At 45.0% G+C, this 24279-nt stretch overlaps 1 protein-coding gene across 4 annotated transcripts in view; it reads right to left on the minus strand.

The window, feature by feature from the left end:
• ST3GAL4 (ST3 beta-galactoside alpha-2,3-sialyltransferase 4) overlaps nucleotides 1-24026 on the minus strand; it is a 177319-nt gene extending 153293 nt beyond the window's left edge. For 3 of the 4 annotated variants that reach the window (XM_079955175.1, XM_079955174.1, XM_079955176.1), the window contains exon 1: nucleotides 23561-24026. The gene's annotated coding sequence lies outside the window, so the exon portion shown is untranslated. The remainder of the gene's footprint in view (nucleotides 1-23560) is intronic. The other variant, XM_079955168.1, reaches the window with a different exon arrangement.
• Between the last annotated feature and the right edge of the window lie 253 nt (nucleotides 24027-24279).

Here is a 24279-nt window from a genome sequence, read left to right on the forward strand (position 1 = left end):
CTTCAAGGTTTTTTGGGCCTTTTTGTAAATCTCCACCTCTCTGAATAGGGTGTCATTCATTCTCCATCTGAAGGATCCAGCTGTTGTTAGTTTCATTTCCATCTTCACTGCGTTATGGTCGGAGCATGTCTTTGGGCAGATTTCCACCTTTTTTATCCTTGGAGCCATTCCACTAGTAATCCATATTTGATCTATTCTTGTCCATGTCATTTGTGCCTCTGAAAAGAATGTTCCCTCTCTCTCAAGAGGGTTTCTTGTTCTCCAGATATCAATCAGGTCCATGTTTTCAGTCATTTCAAAAAAGGTCTTAGGTAGTCTCCCATCCTTAGAGACCACCTGTCTTTGTGCTTTATCCATATTTGTAGAGACCACGCCATTCATATCTCCTAATAAGATCACCTTATAATCCAAATAGTCCATTAATGTCTCATGCAATTTCTTGTAGAATTCTGCCTTCTCTTCATTTGGTGCGTAGATGCCAACTATCAGGAGTTTTTCTCCTTGGATTTGTATCTCAATTGCCAAAATTCTTCCATGTTCATCTTTAAAAATCAATTTTGGAGCCAATTTTTCCTTTACATAAATCACCACTCCTCTTTTCTTAACTTTATCTGATGAAATAAATTCCTGTCCTAATCTTTTATTTATAAGTAATCTTCTGTGTGCCCTTGTCACGTGGGTTTCTTGTAGACATATCAAATCCAATTGTTCTCTTTTCAAGATGTGAAAGACCTCACGCCTTTTTCTGGGAAGGTTCAGTCCATTACAGTTCCAGGTTAAAAATTGCAGAGACATCATTAATTAATTACCTCCAGCTGCTCCCTGCAGCTGTTCTTCCGTTGGTGACTTCAGTCCAAATGTCAAGTTTCCAAGGTCTGTATCAGAGGTCGAGTCTAGAACTCCTTTCAAAAGGTCCTCCTCGTTTCTGTCTAGGAATTGTTCTTTATCTTGCACTGTTCTTATTTTGACTTTCTTTCCTTTGAAGTTAAAAGACAAACCTTGTGGAAATTCCCACCTAAAAGGTATGTTATTCTTCTTCAGCAGGTCAACCAGGTTCTTAAAATAAGTTCTTACCTCCAGAATGTATTTTGGGATGTCCTTGTAAATTTGAACAGAAGCATTTCCAATCTGAAGGGTTCTCTGGTAATGTAAATTTAAAATTTTATCTCTTTCCTCTTTAGATCTCAGAGTTATCAATCCCTTGGGATCTTCCTGCCTTGCCTTCTGCCCAATCTGAAGGCAGTTGTTATCTTAAATTCTTCTTCCTCTGAATTTACCTGCCAAAATTCTGATAGTTCTTTTGTGAGAAAGTCCACTAGGTTGTCCCCTTCACTTTCAGGGACCAACCTAAGTCTCAAATTCTTCTCTTTCCTCTGCATCTCCCACAAAGACAAGGCCGCCTCATGCTGGTCCAACTTCTTACAGACTGGTATTAAACTTTCCTGTGTGGTTTCTGCAGTAAATTTAGCTTCTTCTGCAATTTTTCGAATTGTGGTGTTTTCTTGAACCAATTTATTTATGGTTTCTGTATTAGATGTAATGCTTTTAGTATTTAAGTCCAATTTTGTTGTAAGTTCTGTCAGTTGTTTGGTGTTCTCCGTGCTCTGCTTAGTCAAATTTTCTAAAGATTCATTTATTTTGAGTAATGCTTGAGTCACTGAATCCATGAATACGTTTATTCCTTTCTCCTGTCCAGCTGTGCCTGTTGGCAGTAAGCCTGATATTGAGCCTCTTTTCTTTTGTGCAGCTTTAGCCTTAGATCTTGTTGTTATATCTTCTGCAGAGCCACTCATGTCCCAAGGTCGTTCCCACAGGAACAGCTCTTGAGTGGAAAAATCCAGTGACTTGTTTTTATTTGACAGTCTATGTTACAACTGTAGCCTTTCAGCCCTCTAGAGGGAGCAGTACATTGTGTCCAATAAGCAGAAGAAACAAAGAAACCAAAAGCCCTCTTGGAGAAAAGTTGTTGTTGTTTTTTTGACAAAGAAACTTTCAATCTTCCAATTGCAACAATATTATTTCTGTAAAGTCCCAAAAATTGTATCTATTTGAGCTCTCCGCTTTGCAGCAGGTTCTGTCAGACAGTTCCTGTCAAAGCGCTTCGCCCAGGCAGTCTGTTCCCAGAGTCAGAGACAGCAGGAATTAATCACTTAAATTTCCTCTCATGCAGGTTAAGCCAGGTTCCCTTTTCTCCCCCCCCCCCTGCTCCTGCTTGCTGGAGGGGTAGTTAGAGTTCAATGCCAAAGTTAAATAATTCAAAAGTTCAAAGTTACTTTTCCTTCAATTGCAGCTTTCCAGTTCCGTTGCTTTAAAAGCCATGCAGTCCGGGGGGGGGGGGCAGACTTCCTTTATTTACCATCCCCGTTTTCAGCCAAATTTCAAACGTTTTTTTTAATAATCCCAGTAGGTTTCCCAATCCTACTTACGGGTATTTCAATTTCAGTCCAGATTTCAGGAAGGAATCGGCGCTCTCCGCCTATGGCGACGCGGCTTCACTTCACGGGCTGGGTAGCGACTCTCAGCACCGCACGATCCCCCGATGCTCCTCCGGAGCCTTTAAAAAGGCTCTTTTGCAGTAAAGGGGGGCGCAAATGGTGCCCACCGAGTCTCCTTGTTCACAGGCTTCCGCGCCTGTGATTTTAGGGGTCCCCGCTTCGCCGTAGCGGTCAGACCCGAACTCGTGAAGCAGCCCTCTCTCCAGAGATCGGGGAGAGAGCTGCCATTAAGTGCTGGCGCCGACCGGAAGTCCCCTATATGTTCAGCTGTCCTTTGTCAACAACAAATTGTCGGTGTTTTTTATGTTAAATATATGCTATATGGTAATTTATGAACCTAATAGGTATCTACAGCCATTTTCACAAAACAAAATAGGTATTTTATCAAAGTGTTGAACTGAAATATAACTAAGAAGAAGTATATTAATAGTGAAATAATTAATAATAATAATAATAATAATAATAATAATAATAATAATAATTTATTTATACCCCGCCCATCTGGCTGAGTTTCCCCAGCCACTCTGGGCGGCACCCAATCAAGTGTTAAAACCAGTACAGCGTTAAATATTAAAAACTTCCCTGAACAGGGCTGCCTTAAGATGTCTTCTGAATGTCAGGTAGTTTTTTATCTCTTTGACATCTGATGGGAGGGCATTCCACAGGGCAGGCGCCACGACCGAGAAAGCCCTCTGTCTGGTTCCCTGTAGCCTCACTTCTCGCAATGAGGGAACTGCCAGAAGGCCCTCAGAGCTGGACCTCAGTGTCCGGGCTGAACGATGGGGGTGGAGACGCTCCTTCAGGTATACAGTACCGAGGCCGTTTAGGGCTCAAACTGTATGTAGGTTTTATTTTATTTGTTTTTTATCTTATATTTTGGAAATGTACATCCAGGTGTTTTTTTCCTTTAATTTTTTTTGGGGGCCCCAAGAGAGTGAAACCCTAAGCTATAGCTTGTTTAGCTTATACATAAATCCCGCACTGATGATGCTGTTGTTGAGCCTTGGCACAGAAGTACCTGCACCAGAGGTGAGCATCCACTGGGTGAATACAGCATTCAAAGCTTGATATCTTAACTCTTGAGACTCTTGCCACCCCAGAATGCCATCAGTACTCACCAGCACTAGTGTAGTGGCAAATTCAGAAGTTCAGGGTCCCTTTCATGACAGTCACAGACGCACACCCTCACAGCCATGCCCCCTTTTAAGATTATGCAACAATCTTTTAATTATACAATAATAATAATAATTAGGAATGCATTGCCATGATCAATGAAGATCTCAAAGTGTGGCCATTCAGCTAGATCTGGTAATTTCTGTACATGCACATGGACAAATTACATGGAGAGCTCCAATATCTTACTGCAGAGTGACTTAAGTTGCATTTCCCTTTTGTGCATAACAGAACCTGCACACCATTCCCTTGAAACTGAAGCACTTTGTGTTTGCAGTGTTCCTAAGGACTTAGTTTGGAGCATATGGAATACCAACACCAACTCGGTGTGCTTCTTATGTGCCTTCTCCAGAGTGACCCTAGGAGCCAATCCACAGTTGCGAACTTGCCTCCGTTCACTCTAATTGGCTCCAATCAGCACAAAGGGCGAAATGACTTCTTCTCATTGGCTAAAGGGTTCCCTTGTATGCTGATTGAGCGGTTCTAGGATGCTGTGGACACTGCAGCAGAAGTAGCAGCAGATCTTCAACCCCTCATCCTGCAACTTTGGATCTCTGCATCTCTGCCCACCAGTTCCAATCCCCCTGCCCACCTCGGTTGCTTTGGCCTGGCTGAAGTGCATTCTTGAACTATGATAACGTTGCATAGATGGAAAAATGTGTATGCCTGGATTGCAGCCTATTGTACAAAAGCCATGCAAAACCCACTCATTCTCAAGTGCAGGCATAGGCAAACTCCGGCCCTCCAGATGTTTGGGACTACAGTTCCCACCATCCCTAGCTAACAGGACCAGTGGTCAGGGATGATGGGAATTGTAGTCCCAAACATCTGGAGGGCCGGAGTTTGCCTATGCCTGCTCAAGAGGTTGTCCATGAAGGAATGATGCCCTGATGCTGAAAACAGCTCCCTACCTTTCACCTACACTATACAATTTTAAGAACAAAAAAGGAGAGCTTTCCTAACTAATAATTTGTGCCACTATTTGCCATTCATTGTGTGGTGAAGAACTACATAATTCTAGAGGGTTTAGGATTTGATAGGTCAGCCAGTCATTTGAAATTGCATTGTATGTTTATGCTTTGCCCAGAATATTCCAAAGGAGGCTGAATTTGCAGTTCTACATCTAGGAGCTTGAATGCACCAATATAACCCTCCCCTCCGTGTACATTTGGGTGTGATAGCTTCTTGTCAAGACTGATTTACAACTGTTTCCTGTACTTTAACATGACTATTCTGCCAGCTTTTCCAGCAGCTTAGTTAATCTACTTATAATATCCTATTGTTCACTTGCTGGATCAAATCTTCTTCTGCTAGCTCTGACCAATTTGGCAAATCCATAGCTAAATTCGTAGGTACTGACTTGCTTTCCTCTGCAAATAACTGAGTGGCCAACTTACAATTTTTGTAGGTTATCAGTGTTCTTTTGGGGAGGTGCTATGATTGGTTCATCCCCATGAATAAGATCTGTGACCTGCTAAGGTTGAATTTCAGAATGCTTTTCCACCCAGACCTCCTTTTCTGACCGACAGCAGAGATCCAACTGGTGTGTCTTCAAAATGCCCAATAGGAAATACCCCCTTCGCAATCAATTCAGTTTTCATTCCTATGATGGACAAAATGCTTTTAGTTTCAAAAGTGAGAAGAATTCTCTGGGATTGTCCATTATCTCAGATACTCTTAACTAAATTTAGATCCATATTGTCCAGTAATAACCTTAGATGTTTAGCCCAGAATGTGAACCCTCAGTAGGGAAGTGGTCTCCATAGCTATAATATGACATGGTTTCAATATTAGGTTATTCCTTTGAGTTGGAATTCTCATTTCTCTGATTTTAGTTAAATTATTTCAGGGCACTGAGGCAATGCACTCCTGAGCTGAAATAGGACTCTGTACTCTTGACCTACACTGTACCAGTCTCAGTCTCTTAAATAGAACTGACTTTAGAGAAATTTGCATTTAGCTACAAAATCCATTGTGTGACTTTGGACCAATTACCATCTCTCAGCCTAGATGACCTTACAAGGCTGTGTGTGGATAAAATAGAGGGAATCATGTATGCCAGGGAATCATGGTGCCGTTCAGTAGCTGTTCGACCACAACTCCCATCATCCCTGAGCATCAGCCATGTTGGCTGGGGCTGATGGGAACTGAAGTCCGATACAGCTGGAGGGCCACAGGTTCTCCAACCCTACGTACATCGATTTGAGCCCCTTGAACAAAGGATGTTATAGAAAAGCCATATATAAATCAACTAAACATTATGGTTGGTTCATTTTTCAAACAGAACTCAATGAAAATGAGCAGACATTTGAGCAGTAGAAAAAACATTGTTCCAGCACTCAAAGAACCCCAGGGAGATACAAAGAGATATATCATTTCTAAAAAGGAGAAGGGTTAATATGGTTTGTCATACAGAGACAAAGGTCTGACTTCTCAAACACTCTCTACATCCAAAGTAGCCAATGCAATGTCCTCCGTATGTTGTGGACTACAACTCTCATCAGCTACAATTCCCAGAGTGATTAAACAATTGTTCCTTCTTCCTAGAAAACTCTAGAGAATTGTCACTGTGTGAGGGGAATAGGGGGTCTTCTAACAACTCTCAGTTACATTAATAAGCTATAGTTTACAGTTCCCATTATTTGGAGGGAGCAGCCATGCCTGTTTAAAGTGGTATGATACTGCTGTAAATGTATAGTGCAAATAGGGCCTAGGAAGATGACTGCAAACAACGCAACAGTAGAATTACTCATTGTTTCCTCAGTAAAGAAATGGTGGGCAGCCCACCTACAGAGCAGTTTCCAGTTAGTTAAAAAAAAGCCCCAACAGAAACACAAATAGATGAAGAATAGAAGAATAAGGTGAGGAAAATGAAAATAAAACGTGTGGAGGCACGTTCCTCTCTTAATTACCACAATGAATAGATAACACATAGTTCATGAAGAGGGGGAAAGAGGAAAGGGCATCTTCTCTGAGGCCCTCCTCACCACTTCAAATTGATTAGGCAACAATTTGAAGACCTGGTTTGGAGCCACGGCAAGTGGAAGCAGGGCCTTTTTCAGTGGTGGCACCCTCGTTGTGGAACTATTCATTCAAAATGGCCTACCCAGCAACCTCTCATTTTGCAGTTGGCACATTAAAGTATTTTGGAAGACACCTAAAGGCCTACATGAACTCAGTGATGTGTTATCCCCATTGTTGAGTCTGGTTTTGTCTGCTTTAATGACAGATAGGCCCTTTATGATGGTACGTAGTGGTAGTGGGGAGCCAAATCCCTAAGTAACTGGTGATCCTGTTCTGTAAAGCCCCTGACCTGTAGGACTGCATTCCTGTTGAGATATGGCATGAATCAGAAACACTTGGGAGATATTTTTGCTCCAACAATCTTTCCTGTCTCTGCCATGGGTGTTCATAAACTAATCTTCTTTTGTTATATTTTGTACATTGCCTTGGGTCATACATGGAAGGTAAATAATAATAGTAATAGTAATAATAATAATAATAATAATAAAGCAACATCTGCAGCAGCTGCTACTCAAGAGCTAGAGGTTACACCACTAGGCTGAAGGTCATATTGGATAATGGACAAAATCCTTCCCTACAGAAAATGCAAACTAAACTAAACAAATTTATGTATCTTCAGATACCAGGGCAGGGGTTGTATTCAACTAAATTTTACTCAGAGTAGACCCACTGAAACTAACGGACCTAACAGTCAGGTTCATTGATTTTGATGGGCTTACTCTGAGTAAAACTTAGTTGAACATCTCCTTGCAGTTACAACCTTTCCCCCAAACACAGACATTTATGAGTATTAGCAAGTAAAAGCGTATTTGCAGACCCAACAGGTTTCTCCTGTATTCCCCTTTTATAAGAGGCATTCATGCTTGGCTGGACTGAATTCTTGCCAAAAACTTTTATTTTATATCAAAAATACTAATAATCATTATACAGTGGTGCCCCGCAAGACGAATGCCTCACAAGACGGAAAACCCGCTAGACGAAAGGGTTTTCCGTTTTGGAGGTGCTTCGCAAAACGAATTTCCCTGTGGGCTTGCTTCGCAAGACGAAAATGTCTTGCGAGTTCCTGCGGGGTTTTTTTCCTCCCCCCCCCTTTTTCTAAGCCGCTAAGCCGCTTATCAGCTGATCCGCTAAGCCGCTAAACAGCTGATCCGCTAAGCCGCTTATCAGCTGATCCGCTAAGCCGCTTATCAGCTGATCCACTAAGCCGCTAATAGCGCTAATCTGCTAATGGGCTTGCTTCGCAAGACGAAAAAACCGCAAGACGAAGAGACTCGCGGAACGGATTCTTTTCGTCTTGCGAGGCACCACTGTACTGTATATTTCTGTGAATAAGATAATATTTTTTCCTTAGAATTAATAGGCAAAAATTGTGGGTCGTCTTCTACATGGAAAGCAGAGCGGGGATAGGCGATTGGTGGCAGCAGCCAGCAGGAGATTGTCAGCGGTGACTAGGCCAGTGATTGTTTGCTGTGGCAAGGCCTGCTGATGATTGGCTGTGGCTGTGGCAATTGGGTGGGTGATTTACGTCAGTGGTGAGGCGTGCATGCAATCAGCTGTGGTTGCGTCGAGTGGGCAAGTGGGCTTTTGGCTGTGAGCGTGCAGGCGATTGGTGGCCGCGGCAATGTGTGCAATTTTCATTTGCAGGCAGGCTGTAGAGCAATCGGCAGCAGTGCCCCCCCCCCAATAAAAAGCTGAACAACTCTGGGCAATCTCCCCCCAAAAGAATCTAAACGAGTTTAGGCAATTCCTACCTCAAAAATATGGTATGTTTATTTATACCCTGCCTTTTCCCCTGACAAGAGACTGAAGGCAGCTTACAGATATTGTAACGGGGAAGCAATAATTTAAAAACAATTAAGAGAGAGAAGGAAGGAAGGAAGGAAGGAAGGAAGGAAGGAAGGAAGGACATTATGATCTATCAGAGAAAACTCAAAATGGTCCAATGAGGACTAAGCATGCTCAGTGACCACAGAACACCAAGAAGTCTCTAGAGCAGCCTTTCTCAACCTGTGGGTCCCCAGATGTTGTTGAACTACAACTCCCATCACCCCTAGGTAGCAAGGCCAGAGCTCAGGGATGATGGGAGTTGTAGTCCAACAACGTCTGGGGACTCACAGGTTGAGAACCGTTGCTAGAGAGAGGAAAAAGAGGAATGGAAAGAGAATGGAGGAACCCAGGAAAGGGTGTGTCTAGCTGGCACCTTCAACAGATGACTCTACCATGCAGCATGTGGTTTCACATCTCACTTTTTCTATCTGCTGTTGACTCAGAAGAAGAATAAGGCAACAACGATAAGGCTGGCTTTGCTTTTGCACCTTCTGCAAGAGCCAACGGCAATAGCAGAAATGACTCTTGGGGAAAGGCAGTTGCTCAGTAGCAAAACTCAAGTTTTACCTGAGGAAGGCGCCCAGGTTCAATCAAGACTGGAGGTGCTCCCCATCTAAAACCCTGGTGAGCAGCTGTCAGTCAGTGTAGACCCATGACCTGACCTTGAATCAAGCAGCCTTCTACATTTCTAGACATTAAATTGGTGTACCTGTCCTCCATCGTTTCATCTCTGTGCCAGGGACATCTTCTCCTCGCCGAAAACATCTTGGACACACCCCTCACTAGAACAATCTTTTGCAACATGGTGCCAGCCAGATGTTGTTTGACTCCAACTCTCATCGACCCCAACTGGCCTGGTCAATGGTCAAGGAAGATGGCAGCTTCGTTTTATTTTAACAGAATGTACTATACACTGCTTGGTTGTAAACAGAACCTTTAAACAGTTTACAAGAAATAAAAGAAAGCATTCATATGGCCAATCAAATGCCAAGTTAAAAACAGATATTTTTTAAAAATCAAAATACAACTAAGACCAACAGTTAAGCTAAAAACAGATTAAAACATGCCAACTTCTACATAGTTTGGTAACATCTGGAGGGCATCAGGTCGGGGAAGATTACGCTAGAACAGGGGTAGGCAACCTAAAGCCCGGGGGCCGGATGGGGCCCAATCGCCTTCTCAATCCGGCCCGAGGACGGTCTGGGAATCAGTGTGTTTTTACATGAGTAGAATGTCTCCTTTTATTTAAAAAGCATCTCTGTGTTATTTGTGGGGCATAGGAATTCGTTCATTTCCCACCAAAAAAATATATCCGGCCCCCCACATGGTCTGAGGGACGGTGGACCGGCCCACGGCTGAAAAAGGTTGCTGACCCCTGCGCTAGAAACTTGCTCTTTTGCTGCGGGGCCTTGGCCCGGGCCCCCAATGGGGATCTTACAGTCAGACCCACTTGCAAGCCAGGCTTCTCGGAAGATGATTACATAGCGCTGGTTTCCCAAAACATCCCAGAGGTTCCCTGGATCATAGATTCATCAAAGTGAGAAGGGATCCAAAGGCCAACCCCCTCTGTCCCCTCTGCTGTAGTACACGGTTGTTTCCTGCATTAACCAGCACTGATACGTTCTGTCGCTACTTGTGATATTCTCAAAGAATAAGGAAATAACATTGGAGGCACATATTATAGTAGGGGGAAGATATAGGCACCAAATATTTATCAGAGGATCACCAAAGCGTGTGCCATCAGGACGCAACATCATCAAAGCTAGAAGTCAGATCATTCATTATTCACATCTAGAAAAACCCCACATTACTTTCTCATGCATGCACTCTTGGGCTGGGTTTTAAACGGTTCCAATTTTGGTTCCTCTGTTTCGTTTTTGTCGGGTTGATATTAGTTAAATGTTTAGTTGGGGTTGGTGGTTATTTTAACTTGGTTATAACTGCAAACTGTTTATTATTGTTGTTGTTATTGGTTACTATTTATTTATTGATTTGTCTGTTGCTTGTATAGGATATTTTGTTCTTCAATGCTTGATGCTTTGTTGTGTTTTTATATATGTTGTAAGCTGCCCAGAGTGGCTGGGGAAACCCAGCAAGATGGGCAGAATATAATAATAATAATAATAATAATAATAATAATAATAATAATAAGTGTGAAGAAGTACAACTGATCCAAAGATTTCACTCTGCTTGCATAATCAGAAGCACAGGGACACCTGCAGACTTCACCTTTGCTAGCACTTGTGACATCTTTGGTGTTTGCACAGCAATGCTAGTGTCCACTTTTGTTTCCACTCACAGGTCTTTAGAACAAACTATACAGTATGGATCTGATGAAAAGGGATGGTATGGCCAGATTTATCTGGGGGAAATCCTGTAGAACTGAAAGGGAGCTCCCCACAAGGTGTGATATGGAAGAGACTCAGTACATCCTGAAAGAGACACTAGCCTGCCTGGGAAATGTACCCAGGGACCTGGGTGAACGTATTTTACAGTGACCTGGTCCACCCAGAATGCTAAATCACAGTTTTACCAGACCACAAATATTGAAATAATTGTTCCACAGATCAAACAAGCTATGTCCTGTTTCTACAAAGCTTGGCTTGTTTTCCAGCTGCTCTTGCCTCATAACTTTGTGGTAGTGAGCTGTAATGGCAAACCATTGTTAAAACAAGCCAAGGTTCATAGGCCAGCAACAAATCAGGGTTTCAGATTGCGGTTTGTTGGAAGTAAACAAACCACAGGCATGGTTAGGACAATCAAATCAACCCTGCTTTAATAAACCATGGCTTAGCATTATGTGAACACCAGACCAGTGACCGAAGAAATGCACTCTTCACATGTTCAAATGCACTCTTTGCAGTTGTCTCACTCGATCCACAGCTGACCACAGCAATACGTATGAGGCAGGTTCTTGTGTTAATTCACAAAGCCCTAAAGTACTTTCAGGATTGTCTGACCCCTACACCTCTGAGGTTCTGTTGGCCTCCACAAGAAACTGAACTTCTAATGTGGCAGGCCCTTCCCTGTGCAACTTCCTACTAATAGAAATTCAACAAGAACCACTTCCCCCTACTTTCAGACAATTTATGAAAACGCTAATTTTTTGGACAGGCCATTTGCAAAATGAATTTTCTCTTTTTAACTAATTTGTTGATTTTCAGTGATGTTTCTATTAATGTTTTTTGCTGATTTTATTACTGTCTGGTGTACACCGCGTTGATAATTTTGTATGAAATTGTGGGTGATAAATGTGCAAAGAAATGAAATAAAATGATAAACTTAAAAACTAATTCCAGGCCCAACCCAGGCTCCAAGATACAGCACAGCCACTGGAGAACTTAACTCAAAGCAGTTATTAAGAACACTCCTCCTGCATGGGAGATGAGCCCGGACAAGACTGAAGATAAATTATTTCATATACAGTGGTGCCCCGCAAGACGAACGCCTCGCAAGACGGAAAACCCGCTAGACGAAAGGGTTTTCCATTTTGGAGGCACTTCGCAAAACGAATTTCCCTATGGGCTTGCTTCGCAAGACAAGAATGTCTTGCGAGTTCCTGCGGGGTTTTTTCCCTCCCCCCCCCTTTCCTAAGCCCTAAGCCGCTTATCAGCTGATCCGCTAAAAGCCGCTAAACCGCTAATAGCGCTAATCTACTAAACTGTCAATGGGCTTGCTTTGCAAGACGAAAAAACCGCTATACGAAGAGCCTCACGGAACGGATTAATTTCGTCTTGCGAGGCACAACTGTAATGAGCTCCCCACATGTCAGAGTAATAATGGACTATAAATTCTGCCTGTACCACTACTTAAACACCATCTCAAGGGAAGCAGCTCCCTGGTCTGTCTACCTCCTGGATTCATTTTCTTGAATGAACATCAACCATCAAAGCCATGAGGTTAACCATTTCCCTTGTCAGTTTTTTATGAACCACCAGAGTGGAAATAAACGGACAGTTCTCACCATGGAGGAACGCAAGATGTGGATTTTGTATTGCTACTGTTGATTTTCTTGGGCCTTTGATCCAATCCGGCAGGGCTTTTCCTACATTCCCCTATTTGCCTTCTGGAAATCTCTCCCTCCTTTCCTGTCCCAGGCACCCAAGAATATTGTTGTCAACACACACTTTTGAAATTTCAGCCCAATTTCATGCAATGAGAGGTCCACAGAAGTGGCCCGTGTGACATAGTGGTGGGACTAGGACTTGGGAGACAAGGAAGGAAGGATGGTGAGGTATTTCCTGTACAGTGGACATTCAGGTTGCGAATGTGATCTGTGTGGGATGCACGTTCACAACCCGCAGCGTTCGCAACCCGCATCTGTGCACGCGCAGGTTGCAATTCGGCGCTTCTGCACATGCGCAAAGCGCAATTTAGAGCTTCTGCGCATGTGCAACCACCGAAACCTGGAAGTAACCCATTGTGGGTTAAACCACAGAGCCTAGGACTTGCTGATCAGAAGGTTGGTGGTTCGAATCCCCGCGACGGGGTGAGCTCCTGTTGCTGGGTCCCTGCTCCTGCCAACCCAGCAGTTCGAAAGCAAGTCAAAGTGAAAGTAGATAAATAGGTACCGCTCCAGCGGGAAGGTAAACAGCGTTTCCGTGCACTGCTCTGGTTCACCAGAAGCGGCTTAGTCATGCTGGCCACATGACCCGGAAGCTGTACGCCGGCTCCCTTGGCCAGTAAAGCGAGATGAGAGCTGCAACCCTAGAGTTGGCCACGACTGGACCTAATGGTCAGCGGTCCCTTTACCTTTACCCCCCAAAAATGCAACCTGAAACAGCTATAACCTGAGGTATATTCCCTTATAAGGATATTTGTTCTTTTCCCACAGGAGCAGTTTGTAGCAAGAAATACAGATACAAGAACCAAATGATGCCTTGTGCCTCTAACAGCTGTGTGGCAGGCAGAAATTAAACAGGGTAAACCTTTCTTAGCCTGAAAATACAATTATGGGGGAAGCTGCACCTGCTGACATTCATCTGTCAGACATTTTATTACTTATGTGTTCCCCCTGATTTATTTTTAGACCCTACACTTCAGCACAGCAACTTGTAACATTCTGAATGCTGGGGGATATTGTCATGGATGAGCTTTTTATGAATTCATTTTATACTACAAGTGTATGACTGGAACTTTTTGCACAGAGTAAACTGGAAAAAAGCAGTTCCTTTTTAAAATGAACTTTCCAAACACTGGTCAATCTACCTCACAGGGTTGTTGTAAAAATAAAATGGGCCGGGGGGGGGGGGGAATGTAAAACTCCTTGTAGGAAAGGCAGGATAGAAATGTAGTAAATCTTACCATGTATTTTCAGCATTCAACCCACTTCAGCTTCCAATTAATTCCTGAACATATCAACAATTCAGAGGATGAAGCAAAATCAGTTGTCATCATCCTAGGATATCTGACCAGGTGAGCAGGCCCCAAGCTCTGCTTTCCTAGAATGCTTACTGTAAGTTAAACATACACCCACCTCCGAAGGTAACAGAACTTCCTGAAGCTCTCTAAAAAGCACAGTGGTTGTGATCTGGCTAAACTTCTATCTAGCGTTCCACCCTGTGGTGAAAAGTAACCCATAACCGGATGCTGCAAAGGAAGTGAAGACAGGAACAAGAGCTGCTCTCTTGTTCAGAAAGAGCGCTCATTCATCCTCCAACACACCACAAACTATAGTTTCTGGCTTCCCAATAAAATGTTAAACAAGTTCACAGGACTGTTGGCATAAAAATGTCTTCAAGAGTCAAAAGTGAGGATGCTGGAAGAGTGTTCCACAGCACTGGACTGGCAACACGAAATGTCTAGCTTCTGGTTGAGGGCAGTGAGGCCTCTGTAACACAGAGGTCAACTAACAATGCTCCTCTGGCCATAGCTGTCGACTTACCGATTTGAAAATAAGGGGCCAGCAGCCTTGAAAATAAGGGACCAGCAGCCAAAATAAGGGACCTGCAGCCTCATCTGTTCCAGGCACTCCAGTCTTCCTGTCCTCCTGCAGTCTGGTCAAACTCATGCTGGGTAGCTTCGAGAACACTGTCCAACCAACTTTGTAACCAGAGGTTCAACTGAATAGAATCTGAATCACATGCACCACAAGGCCTATGCAGCCTCAACTTAAGATGACTTCCCGGCCTGGCTTTGCACTGCAAAGTTTGTTTGTTTGTTTGTTTTTAATGATATTTATTAAAGTTTCAACCATTACAAAAAGAAAAAATAAACATACCACATTAAACATTAAACAAAAACAAAACAACACATCGCAATATAAAAAAAGAAAAAAACAGAAAAATAAAACCCATTAAACAAAAACAAAAACACAAAGAAAAATACATCAGATCTACTCATTACTATTCTTTCATTAACTTATTTTCTTGACCTCCTCACACCTCCCTTTTTTGTATTCTAGGTCGATTATCTATTTCAGCAAGTCCTTTCCCTCTTTTAAAATTTTTGTCCTGTAAATTGTCTTAGTTAATGTAGCTTTACTTTTCCTCCTTTCACCAATTAACAGTCAGTTATTACATAACATTTTTTTTAAAACCTTATTTTAACGTTAAAACTAAAATGCTTAACTCCTTATAACATTTCTGCTAAATCCATAAAATATCAATCCACCAATTTTCTATCACTCATTAATTTTGCAATATTTCTATATATAAACTTTAAATTTTTCAATCTTCTTCCATTAACTCCTCTCCCTGGTTTCGGATTCTGCCAGTCCTTTCCGTCAATTGCATATAGTCCATCAACCTGGAGATCTTATGTCCGAGGCTCTTAACTCTTTTCCAGGTCCCTTCTGCCGATCTTGTTCATATTCTTTAATGCTAGAGAGCAAATCTCGAACCTGTCCAGTGTAGATGTTTTAGCAGAAGTGTTGCATGCTGCCAGCTGTCTGCCCCCATCAGACGTCTAGGCACTGCATTCTGCACCAGCTGGAGCTTCCTGACCAGACCCCAAGGGCAGTCCCACGTAAAATGCACTGCAGTAATCCAGCCTTGAGGTTATCAATGTGTGGACCACACATTATCCTGATTCAGATACGGAGTGCAACTGGCCCTTTTCCTGCACCCTGCCCCTGTCCTAAGTGTTGGGGGCTGAATGATTGTAGCTGGGTCTACTCGAGTAGGTTCCCTATGCAATTTAAAACCTTGATTTTCCAGGAATTCAGAAACTTGACCTCCCAGAAATCTTAGGGGCCTACTAGGCTACTGACATTGGTTTTTCTGCAGGTATATTCTGCAACATGCCATCGACGACATGAGAGCACATTAGTGGGGGGTTTATACCGGACTGACCACACAATCAGTAATTCTATTGTGCTTCCCCAGCGTTATAACACAGGGGCGTCCAACTCCCAAGAGACTGTGATCTACTTATCTACTCCCACGAAAAAAAACGATCTACCCATTTTGTTGAACTTTTTTTAGGGGGGCAAGTCAAAGTTGTTGAGCTTTTTTTTTTTTTTTTTTTTTTTGACGAGGAAAGCAGAAGTTGTTGAGCTTTGCAGATCTATGTTTAGGGAGGAGAGACTGAAAACCGGTCACCAAAAAAAGCACCAGCAAAAGCTCTGTCTTCCGTCTTAGCAAGCATGTGCAAATGAAGGACTCTGGTAGGGGGCAGGGGGTGGAAACAGCTATTCTTCCTCAGAAGAAGTAAAGGAGACCATGATCGACCACAGTCAGCCGGGGATTGACCTGTCAATCGCAGTTGACCGGTTGGACAGCCCTGTTATAACATTACTGGCAGCTGGAAGGACACCAATGAAACAGTTCTGGAATGGAAAGTTACAGGGCTTCATCTGGAAGGTCTGACACATGCCCCAGTTAGAAACAAGCAGTACACCTGCCCCAAAACCTTTGCAAGCACAAATAGTGTTCAAAACAGGACCACAGATTGTCATGAACACATAATAAAAAGGTTGTCTGGAGGGGGCCAGTGGCAGAGCTTCAAGCTCCAGCGGGCAGGGGTGTAGAGCAGGCGGGGGCATGGCTGGCGCGCATCCCAGGGGCATGACACACCGCCTGCAGGGGTGGGGCGTGCATCCTGGGGACGCCACGCGCTGCACGCAGGGGTGTGACATGCGTTCTGGGGCATGGCGCACCGCCTGCGGGGGCATAGCGCCCAGTGGGGGGGGCAGTCACGATGAGACCCCACCAGGATCGTGCCGCCGGGGGCAGTGTGCTCCCCCCGCACCCCTGTTCCTCCGCCAGTGGAGGGAGCCCTTCATCACTTCAGGACTTAAGTTGAGTAGGCTGCACACTGCAGACATTCAGCACCCAAGATATGTTGTGCTATAGGAATGACAGCATATGGAAGGGGCCAGTGGTATAGTGGTTAAGAGTGGTAGACTCGTAATCTGATGAACTGGGTTCGCGTCTCCGCTCCTCCACATGCAGCTGCTGAGTGACATTGGGCTAATCACACTTCTCTGAAGTCTCTCAGCCCCACTCACCTCACAGAGTGTTTGTTGTGGGGGAGGAAGGGAAAGGAGAATGTTAGCCGCTTTGAGACTCCTTCTGGTAGTGATAAAGCGGGATATCAAATCCAAACTCTTCTTCTTCCTGCTAGCACAACAATAACTGGAAGAGTTGAAAAGGACTGAATAGGGCTATGCAATATCCAATCCAATATGACAAGCACCTTAGACAAATGGGTCTGATTCCAGAGATAATTCTTTTATTACAGCGAGCTATCAATGTGCATGGAAGATTAGAAAGTACACGATGACAGGTCCTTGCCCCAAGGAGTTTCCAATCTATAATTCAACCCAGGGGAGACAGCAAAGGAAGGGGAGGGAGATGGAGGCAGAGTGCAAATAAGGAGCTTATTTCACTTTCACGTTGTTGATTACACAACAGTGCAGCCTTCCCCAGCCTAGCATTGTCTCAGCAGGCCCAGCCAGCATGGCCAATGGTCAGAGATGATGGGAGTTGTAGTCCAAAAGGAACCACAATGGGGAAGACTGCAGTGGAGCACAGGGAAAGGGTTGTATCATGACTCCTGAATCAGCAGCAATCCAGACAGAAAGAGAAAGGGTGAAACTGGGCTTTATTTCACCCAGGTCAAAGACTCAGTTTGGCAAACACCCAACATGCATTTGTGTACATACACACAGGCTGAGAGCCTCAATGGCACCCCTCTGAAGGCTTCACCTGGGTCAAAACAAAACAAAACTGGCTAGCCCCACCATAGCTATGGCACTGCACAGAAGAACCAGCTAAGGGATCAGATCATACTCAGGGCTTTGGGCCAGCTTCTGGAGATCAGGAGACCACTATGACCAAGGATGGCAGACAGAAGCTCCCAAGGAAACCACCAGGGAGAGAACTCGGACCTTCACAGGCACCTGAGTCTGAGGAACCAGTTGCATCCAACCACACATCACCAGTTCAAGTGCATCAGGAAGAAGGCTAGAGAAGAGAGGAGGCGAGCCCGTCTCCAGGCCAGGGGTGTTGGGCCTTTAAGGCTCTATCCTTCTCCATGAAGGGGTGGAGCCTAGAGGAGGTAGCCTGGTGAGAGAGGCTTTAAAAGCCTCTGTTTGCTCCTAACCTTCACTGGGTGTAAGTGCTTCACCCTGAGTTGTCCAAGGTCCTTTAATTTCTTACTTGCCTGGCCTCAACCCCAGCCTTCTCTTCCTTTTTTTTCACCTCCAGCCTTAAGGTCTTCTCTGTGGTATCCAGCACTGGACCGGAACATGGCAGATTGTGTGTTGTGACAGTGTCTACTGGTGCCATCTATTAATACAGTGGTACCTCGGGTACGCTTCAGGTTACATAGGCTTCAGGTTACAGACTCCACTAACCCAGAAATAGTACCTCGGGTTAAGAACTTTGCTTCAGGATGAGAACAGAAATCAGGCGGCACAGGGGCAGCAGGAGGCCCCATTAGCTAAAATGGTACCTCAGGTTAAGAACAGTTTCAGGTTAAGAACAGACCTCCAGAAGGAATTAAGTTCTTAACCCGAGGTACCACTGTACTGGCAGCAGCTTTCCAGGGTTTCAAGCAAGATCACTTTATCAGGAGTTGAACCCGGGCCCGTCTCTATGCAAAACATCTGCACTGCCACTAAACTGTGGTAATTCCCTCCCATTTCTTATTCATTCACACACTTCTCAGGCAACTGGGAATAAATGAAGAGCAAACTTCTTTCTCTCTCTCTCTCTCTCTCTCTCTCTCTCTCTCTCTCTCATACACATACACACACACACACACACGCGCGATCACCACAAGACAGAAGACAAATTTAAAAGTTTCAAAAGTTTTAACTTCCCAGTCAGTCTGAAATTTCAGGAGCAGCTAAGACACTCAAAGCATTAGCAACAAGACTTTCCTCTCATCCTTGATCCTCAAGATACTCATTCATCTTAACAGCAGTTTACAGGGCAAATTAAAAGGTTTTAAGAGAGCTTTAACTATCTGTTGTTATCTGGGTGACTTTACCCCGCTCAAGGTACAAGGAAAACAAAACACTGCCCATCTACTCCTTAGATTTTCCTAAACCAACAGTTCCAGTGTGTGAGGCTACCTACCCCATATGATTAATCTAGCACATACACAAACGATTTTTGGGGCGGGGGAGTTAAATAAAACCTCTAACATGCAAAACCCTGAAAAATAGAAACCAATAGCAGGTTCTTGCCCATGGCAAGTACCACCTTCAGTAAGTGTGGTGGAGAGATTTTCATTAAGACTTCCATGTAAGGTTAAACCCTCTCTTCCTGCATTCCATGGTTCCAACTCCTTCCCCTTCCCTAGGTGCTACTAAAGCACAGATACATTCACTGCAATCATGCATTTAACACAGCATTATACTTTGCTTGGCCTTCTGCATTCCAGATGTGAAGGCAGTGGTCTTTTTATGGGTGAGGGAAATGCACTCATAACATGCTCAGAGGCGCCCTTCACAGATCAGCACTGGCCCTGAAGGCAGGTTCAGATACTGAGCTACAGGTCAGATTAAGGCCTGCATGTATCCCCAAAGCCTTTCAGTGATACCCAAATGCGCACCAACTAAGTTTCTTAGAACTCCTCGTCCTCCTCTTTACTTCAGGTAACAAGATTTGCCATAGACCCTCTGGGGCAAATTAAGCTCCACTCTTTAGAAACATGGACAAAATGTTCTACATACGGGATGGAGTCAGCAGTAATTCCCTCAAGTGTGAACTAGTGCAGAACAAGGAGAAATCAGTACATCCAAGCCCAACAAAGAAGAAGAGGAGTTTGGATTTGATATCCCGCTTTATCACTACCCGAAAGAGTCTCAAAGTGACTAACATTCTCCTTTCCCTTCCTTCTCACAACAAACACTCTGTGAGGTGAGTGGGGCTGAGAGACTTCAGAGAAGTGTGACTAGCCCAAGGTCACCCAGCAGCTGCATGTGGAGGAGCGGGGAAGCAAACCCGGTTCACCAGATTACAAGTCCACTGCTCTTAACCACTACACCACACCATCCTTTTTGTGTGTGATCTATCAGATTTCAATCCACAAACTTCAGAAATATATGAGCACTCGGGTGAATGATTCCTGACTTCCCCTGAACTCCCTCTCCCTAGCCTGTTTTTGTAGTGATTGCCTGCCTTTGCTGAAGAAAAAGAATTTAAACTCTTATTAGTGCTTAAAAAAAAAAGCAACAGCTTTCCAAGATCATACAAATATGCCCCAGAATTAAAGTGGAGGGATGTTCCCACAATTCACAAGGATAAAAAGAAAATCCCAATACAGTGGTACCTTAGGTTACATACACTTCAGGTTACATACGCTTCAGGTTACAGACTCCGCTAACCCAGAAGTAGTACCTCGGGTTAAGAACTTTGCTTCAGGATGAGAACAGAAATCGTGTTCCAGCGGTGCAGCAGCAGCAGGATGCCCCATTAGCTAAAGTGGTGCTTCAGGTTAAGAACAGTTTCAGGTTAAGAACGGACCTCCGGAACGAATTAAGTACTTAACCCGAGGTACCACTGTATAGCAAACATGAAAATGACAAAGTTGTAAGCATGGTAGCTTGAAGTGACCCTGGAGAGTTTGAAGAATGTGTGGCGGAATCGTGATGGTTGGGAGCGCTGACTGGGGGAGAGAGGAAACTCAAGAGGATGAAAGTGCTTTCCAGTCAAGATCAGATAACAAGAAGCACTTGAAACAGTAGGAACAGAAGAAGCTGCCAAGTCAGACCACCAGTCTCTCTACTTCAAACCCGAGGAAGCCATGACCCTCTAGACCAGAGGTTCCCAAAAAGTGGTCCATGGATAATCAGCGGTCTGCAAGCTTCGTTCAGGAGATCCATGGCATGTCCACATTAAATATTCACATTGATTTTTAATTGCTTATTTTATCCCTAATATTGTATTTTATTGCATTACAGTTTAATTTCTATGGGATTCAAACAGTAACACAATAAAATACAATATATATACGGATAAAATACCTGAATCACCACTTTAGCTAATGGGGCCTCCCGCTGCCGCCGTGCGATTTCTGTTCTCATCCTGAAGCAAAGTTCTTAACCCGAGGTACTATTTCTGGGTTAGTGGAGTCTGTAACCTGAAGCATATGTAACCTGAAGCGTATGTAACCCGAGGTACCACTGTAGCTCATTGGGGGCAATGGAATGGGCAACCATTGCTCTAGATCCCAACCTTTTTTTTTTGGCCATGCCCCACCTAAGCATCTCTAAAATCCTGCTGCCCTCCCCCTCTTATGACATATAATTCTTATTATTCAAAAAGTGAACTCCCACTCACGTGGAGGAAGCCTAAAAGGCCATTAACTGTAAATAACTCATTCTCCAATTGCTCCCCTTAAAAATCAAATTGCCCCCCGTGGGACGTGTGCCCCATGCTGGGAACCACGGCTCTAGATGCTGTCTATAACTCCCATTATCCTAGAGCTAGACCATACCAGCTGGGCTGATGGAAGTCCAACAACACCTAGAGGGCAGCAGATTCTAGCTCAGTACTGTTTACAGCCGCCTCCCCAAATCTGGTGCCTTCCAGATTTTTTGGGACCACACCTGCATCAGCCCCAGCCAGCATGACCAATGGGGAGATGCCCTCCGAAACCCTTAGAGGACACTAGGTTTGAAGAAGCCAGCTCTATGGTGACTGCTGGCAGATCACAAGGTTTGAAATACAAGTCTCAGAGCCCCACCTGGAGACACCAGGGACTGAGAACCTGGGACCTTTTGCATGCACAGCATGTGCTCCTCCACTAAGCTGTTCCCTGTTACAAGGTTCAAGGAAGCAGCAGGGAAAGCCCCAACCATATTACCTCACATTCTCCAGCGCTTCAAATAAGTGTGTGATGCATCTTGTCTCCCAGCTAATTCTGAGTCTGATGAGTGGTCTTCTTACACTACTAGAAGCTGATCCAACTTTGAAGGAGGGCTCTAGAAGTCAAGCATTATAAATAATGTCCCGCTGTGCAAAAAATATATATGCATAAGCAAACATGCATACAGTAACTGTGTTGCACAATCTGTTGCACATGGGTTTCCACTAGTGCAACCGCTGCATTGGATTGCTCTGTTGCACAAAATCAAAACTCACTTGCTAGTGCAAGAACCAAACTCAAAAGCCAAAAAGCTGGCCTCTACCACTGAGCTGTGTCCCTTCCCCTGAAGGTAAAGACCTTAAACTAGTTATGAAGCAAGGCCTTGAACTATCTTGGATGATAAAGAGTGCATGCAAAAGCTATGGCAAGGATGGGGAGCCAGCAATCCTCCAGATATTGTTGATTGTAACTCCCATCATTCTCTGACCGTTGACTATGCTGGTTGGATGAGAAGTGTAGTTCCAACACCATCTGGAGGTTCACCACCTCCTGCCATGATAGGTGCATGGATTCTGTACAGGACAAGGCACTTCAGGCCCTTGCTTCACAACTCGTTTAAGGCCTTTGCTTTCAGGGAAACGGCTGTAGCTCAGTGGAAGAGTGGACACTTCGCCTGCAGAAGGTCCTCTGGTGCAATCTCCACCATCTCCAGCTAGGGCTGGATATTTATTTAGTCATCCCATTTGTCCCCTAACGTTCCTCCAAGATGCTCAACATGGTTCCCTTTCCTTCATTTTCTCCTCGCAACAACCTTGTGAGGTGAGTTAGGCTGAGAAACCGTAAGTGGCACAAGGTCACCCAGCAAGCATATTCCCTGCCTGTAACCCTGGCGAACCATTGCCATTCAGGGTTGACAATAATCAAGAGATGGGACTAACTGAGTATATATATGTGGCAGCTTCCCACGCTCCAGATCTTAACTGAAAAACCAGTTGTGCCACACACGCCAAGGGGTTAAGAAGATGCCACCACATTACACTTTCTCTCTAATTTGAAACTATGCCAAGCTCAAAGTTTCTTTTCTGCTGAGCTGGTATGCCTCCAGAGAATTCGTCTTCTTCTTTTAACCCAACCAACTAACCAATTGCCCCCTTAAGGCGCTATCAAAAGAACTCGGCAAGAGAGTTTGCCTCTCCAACTCTTCTTCTAATTAAGGTTTTTAAGATGTGGGGAGAGAGACAGAGAGACGGAGAGGGAGAAAAGCAGAGAGAGGCAAAGGAAGCTGCAAGTTCAAACACATTTGGAGACCCAACAGGCTGCTCCGGGTGCAGATGCGCTCTGGGAGACACAGAAGGCAGAGTTAAGACAAAGGAGTAAAGCCAGGCTCGCCGCTGTCTTTTTACAGCCTCTAAATCCGCTTGCCCTTTTTTCAAAATTGTATTTTTAGCTCCGCTGCAAAGGTGGGCGGCGGCGGCGGGGGGGGGGGGGAGGGAGATAATTAAATAAGCAAACGAGAAATAAACCACCCAACCACCTCTTGTGAAGGACACACACACACACACACACACCAATTCTGCAGCTGTTTGCAAAAAAATAGGGATGCGCGGGGGGGGGGGGAAGAAAAAACTTAATTCCCCTCCTGATCTCCCCCCCCCCCCACACACACAGCTTGCAGAAACCCATGGCCACCCCTGGCTTCAGACAGGGGTTCTGCGGGAACCCTTCCAAGACACGCGTCACCCCGAGCTGCAGAGGGGAGGGAAGACCGAAGGACTCACCATCAGCCAGCCATCTGGGTGTCAGGAGCGACCCCCCATCCGCTGGGTTCGCCGAGAAATTCACCGGCGCCTCCGGAGACAAGGAAAGGTGTTGGGTTTGGTTAGTTTATAATCCGTACTGGGCTGGTGCACAGGACGCAACTCTGGGGGGTGGGAGGAGGTGGGCAGGCAGGAGTCATATAGTGGTGGTACTGAGGATGATGAAGATGATGATGGTGGTGGGGGGGAGGAGGGGGAGGAGGGGGAGCAGCAGAGCTCCCTTGGCACAGAGGGTCCCTGGCTCTCGCTCTCCCCTCCGGCGGAGATGGCTGCTGGAAAGGCAACGGCCGCTGGCCACGAAAGGAGAAGGGGAGGCTTGCCCAATTGGGCCACACTGTCTTAAAGTTCGCTGGTGGGAGACGAGGAAGGCAGAAGGAGAGTGCGAGCGAGCCAGAGGAGCGTGGAGATGGGGCGAAGATGGTCCGCCCCTGCCTCGCCACGCTTGCGCACAGAGGAGCGGGGAGGCTGGGTCAGCTGGCACGTCGGGAAGGCGCGGGGGGGGGGGGCGCAGAGAGCGGGGAAATCGGGGAAGGGGCGTGAGCTAAGCGGGGTTGGGGAGAGGAAGTCCTGCCGGAGCGGGCCGGTGTCTTCCTGCCTGCCTGCCTGCCTGCTTGCTTGTTTGGGCTCTGCCACCGTTGCTTTGCGCCCTGCTTTGCGCCTGGCGGCTCCTTCGCCGCAGA

This window comes from Podarcis cretensis (assembly GCF_951804945.1).
Source record: "Podarcis cretensis genome assembly, chromosome: 15".
Lineage (NCBI taxonomy): Eukaryota > Metazoa > Chordata > Lepidosauria > Squamata > Lacertidae > Podarcis > Podarcis cretensis.